The sequence below is a fragment of the Wolffia australiana genome, chromosome 4 (assembly GCF_029677425.1).
Source record: "Wolffia australiana isolate 7733 chromosome 4, ASM2967742v1".
In the NCBI taxonomy this organism is placed as follows: domain Eukaryota; kingdom Viridiplantae; phylum Streptophyta; class Magnoliopsida; order Alismatales; family Araceae; genus Wolffia; species Wolffia australiana.
The window spans coordinates 9,850,445-9,855,000 of NC_135838.1; the positions used below are offsets into that span (position 1 = coordinate 9,850,445).

The 4,556-nt window shown below is 40.7% G+C and overlaps 1 pseudogene across 1 annotated transcript; it reads right to left on the reverse strand.

Annotated features, from left to right (window-relative positions):
• Positions 1 to 379: 379 nt before the first annotated feature.
• LOC144701876 (protein HEADING DATE 3A-like) lies at positions 380 to 3,649 on the reverse strand (annotated as a pseudogene). Its single transcript, XR_013581125.1, has 5 exons — positions 3,111 to 3,649; positions 2,952 to 3,013; positions 2,631 to 2,671; positions 1,480 to 1,730; positions 380 to 792 (listed from the first exon to the last, which is right to left on the reverse strand). The product of XR_013581125.1 is annotated as a protein HEADING DATE 3A-like (transcript).
• Between the last annotated feature and the right edge of the window lie 907 nt (positions 3,650 to 4,556).

Sequence of the window (4,556 nt, forward strand, 5' to 3'; positions counted from 1 at the left end):
ATTAACTAGTAAGCTGTGAAAGTGTACCCCTTATACCCATTATGAGATAAGACGGCTACAAATAAATATAGGGCTACCCATGGGTAGGGTCAAATATAGATGATCAGGGTTTCACATAGATTGGAACTAGCCTAATAATAGGTTTTCATCTTAATATTGCCGTTATAATTGTTGTCATTGTTAGGATTCAGAAGTAGACAACTAAGTACAAAAATCAAATATAAATACAAACACATATGTGGGAGACTACAACGATCTTAACCACATTTCTTTCTCTCTCTTTTCACTCTCCTTTTCCTCGTTCCCTCTTGTTCTTCGTGATTTTTGAGTTCTATTTGTTTTCCTTCGACGAGCACAGTTCCGTATAATAAGAGACCTTATATTCAGTATACGCTGCACGAGCTATAAATCTTAAACTTTTAGAGTTGGAAATAAATTTTATGATCCACGCAAGGAACATTTATTGGTGCCTCAAATATGGTCCTGCTTTAACATTTCATGCGTCAGATTCCCGTAAGTTAGGGCACCCATACGTTGATCTCCAGATTTTCTGCATTTCAACTGTGGAATCTATATATGTCAAATGCACTTTCTTCCTTCGTTTCCGCTTCATTTTGAGTAAGAAAGGGGTCGGAGACAAACATATAGTTTATCCTTGGAATCAGCAGTCAATTCAGGTGTTCTTTCCAAAACGTTAGTTCTGCCTCCGGCATGGGTCAATATTCTCGGATTGCGCTCTGAGATGGCGCATCAAATGACACGTAAGGCAGTTTTTGTTGGGGAAGAAACCTGCTGCAACAGGCAGAGCAGCAACAATCAGGGACACCATTCGAAGAGAAGAAAAATCGGAAAGAAAAAGAGAATTATTATTATTTTTAAAGAAATATGCCTCAACTTAGTGTTAAGAGGACCAATATTTATATTCATCGCCAAAACACACTTATAATTGTGTTTCATAAGCTATCATTTAAACCCCATCCACGTGTTTCACTTAAATTAATTATGTTAATAAAATACTGAAATATGTATACGGTTTGTTAATCTGTAGAAACTCTATCAATTCTATTTATAGTGAAGCAGCAGTTAAGAGGATTAACTCTTTCCCGTACCTTCATACAGGGGTCAAGTCCATGGAACACACGAAAGATCTGCCTCAAAAGATAAGTGACCCAGGTCGGTACCAAGGTTTCTGCTCCAGAAACAATCTTTTGTCATGCACCAAGCAATGTTTTACGTATATTATTTCATGCCTTTCACATTATCCATCACAATAATACTTTTCGTTTATTCAATAGGGTACATTTTTAGACTGAGATTTGTGACTGCTACGCACACAAAATCCAATAAGACACCACCCATGATCTGTCCGTCGCACGTTTATCTCTTTGACATTCCATGCTCCTATGGATCCCGCAGACAAGCCAAAGGATAGTACTTCGAAGTATACGATATTCCGAACAGTAAGATCGAAGTATTGACCTTTCGTCGTCTCCTTGTATGTCCCTTTAGAGAAAACGCCTTCCACCGGATCCCCCTTCCCGCTGGCAGTTGAAGTAGAGAGCGGCAACCGGTGACCCAAGGTTGTACTCGCGAGAGAATTCAGTGGTTTTGAAGTTGTCTGAAAACTGGAGGGCGAACCGTGTTTCTTCCCTGCTGCTGAAACAATGCAAATACTAACCGATGGATTCCTGCCGCGGGTGCTGGGCTTTCGTACGAGACAAGCTCTTTTCCTGAATGGAATGAGTAAAGTGACTTACTGTTACTTCTAGTGTCATGATTCCTACCCTAGGGTGCTAAAAGGAACAAGTTTAATATAGGTGTCACCAGATGAACTCCACCCCTCAGTAAGTATGGGAAGCTTAGTGGCATGGTCAGACACACTTCAAGCCTTTAGTAAATTTTCGGAAACTTTCTATTTTGATTATTTTTTCTATATTAAATTGGGCTTTTAGCCGGTAAAGAGGCGATTGGGCGATTGTCGAGTCGATAATTCGAAATAGATTGAAAGTTTAAGAAAGAATAAATAGATATGTAGGAAGTTATGTGGCGAGAAAAATTGCATTTTAGTACGAGAGATGTATATACTGATTCAGAAAAAGTAGACGAACCGATAAAATCATTCAACAATAGATATATTTGTCGTTTTCTACCGGGTTATGTGGAGGAATAAATATTTTCTTATGCATATCGTTTGATTCATCTATGGGCAGATGGCTAGTTAGATATAAAGACGTAGACGGATAGCTAGAAGGGTTATTAGACGGAAACTACGTAATATCCACAAAGAGATGGATAAAGAGAGAGACAGAGCGAGAGAGAAGGAAAAGTTGGTACTGGGGAGTGAGCGGCGAACAAAAAGAAAACTTGTCTGAATAATTATACGTTTTGGTACAAAGAGTCACTAAAAACATGTGAAACACTTGTAAAAGGCTTGACAGCTGCTAAGATCTCTGCATAAGGCGGATCATCTTCCGCGCGTTAAATATCTATATACAGGATCAAAAGTGAAATCCGTTTTTAATTTTTGTTCATAACGGGTTAGTATGCAGGCAACTGAGAGAAATATCGACATACTGTATGACATATTCCACATAAAGTAAACCAAAAGACTGATAGAATGATTGACGTACCATACTCAGCAGTAGTTGTTGCAGGAATGTCCACAACTAGCCTGCAGACAAACGAACTCCTCTATTAAAAATCAACGATCCTTGACGTGGCTGAAAAATTTTTCAGTAAAAACTAGCAAGGGAGATTCAGCTAAAAAAAATCAAAGCCTCTTCGTCTAGTTTTGAAGTCACGTGCCTCGAGCGACCGGGGCCTAAAAGAAGAAGGCATATGGAGGATATTGAAATCAACGAGGAGATCAATCTTTACTGCACTAAAAAAAACAACACTTCGAGCGTATCCCCTTTTCAGCTCTGTATCCGAGCGTTCAATGACTTCCTTACCAGTGGAGATACTCTCTAAGCGTCGGATTGCTTGGGCTTGGTGCGTCCGGATCAACCAGTACCTTGGCCACGTATGGATAGATAGACATTCATAAAATAGTTTATAGAGGAGGCATACAAACAGTAAATCCGTACAAGGAACGCCTGCTAGAAACTTACGAGAGTATAAAATGTTCCCATGTCATCACCACCGACCTCAACTCGAGAGCGTCGGGCAACCGCTGAAGGCTTGAAGCTGGTTCCATTGATTCCCAATTTACTGTACTCAACCTTTAGATAGACTGATCTATTGAATGGACTTAGCACCTCGCCAACAACACGGCTAAGTCTCAAAGGATCTTGATCTGTGATCTCCCCATTCCCCGTACGAAAACTCATTCCCGTATCGCTACCCATCCGTCCCTTCCGGCTTTCCGTAAAGCTGGTAGAACGGCTTAGGGCTTCCCCGAAGCAATGGGTGTAGAACGAAGTAACATCAGAATTTATAGGCTTCGCATTATATGCCCATCCCAGAATTTCTAGAAAGGCGCTCTCAAGTGTTCACTAATTAACGGAGTTCGTAGAGTAGATGGTTGTGAAGGTTAAAAATCTCCGCACCTTAAATGGAAGTCTGTAGCTCCTTTTTAGTATCAAGCGAAAATAATGCAACGTGAAGACGGAAGCAATTCGGCAAGTTACCCCTAGTAACGTTTCGGAATCCCCCTGTTGGAATGAAAAGAAGATATTTTATACACGTCTGGACATCGCCATCGTCTGTGATCAGTTCCAGTTCGGCATGTAACTTCGGCATCCTCCTGGGGATATTTACTTAAGTCGTCATGATCTTTTGTTTGTTACAGTCGTCTATTTTGAGTTACTGGGGACAAGTATACGTCAGACGCGAGTCAGATGCCGGCTGCCGACTTGTCGAAAGGACTCACCATCACAGAAAAAAAAAAATCTATCCACTGGACACGGCTCCCTCAACACTTGTAGTGATGATGACGACGAGATAGAGACCAACTCGAGGCCAAATTTCGACAAGTTATTATTTGATAAGATTCTGTATAAATGTTGATAGATGCAGAGAATGTGGGGAAATGGTGTTGCTTCGTGTTTGTATTTACTATCAAAACAGAACCATCAGCCCACAATTTTCCCTATTCCTGTACAACTTGCCGTGCTCAGATTCATGTATTTGGCAAGCTGGACGGATAACGCCAAGAAGGACAGGTGAGCCTGGTGAGAGAAATGTTATAGGTTCCTGAATTCGGCCAATAACTAGGTTTTCAAGTGGACAAGAATCTCTATGATTTGAGGCCAATGGATGTAATGGCCCGGATGAAAATGCCCTAAGCGCAAAATCCGCATCCATTGATGACCCCGGATCTCATATCCACAAAAGTTCCATCTCTTAATTTAGCTTTAATCCACAAAAAAGCACACCATATATTTGTCGTGTTTCGAATATTAGCTTGATTTGGACATCAATTCAACTGCCTACTCGTGGCTTCGTCCTCTGGTCCAGGTCGTGGCTTCATCTTCTCTTTTTTCTCACACTTACCTCCAAAATCTCATCAAAAGCACCTGAGTCCTTGTATTTGAGAATTTTTCAAGTTGAGTTCA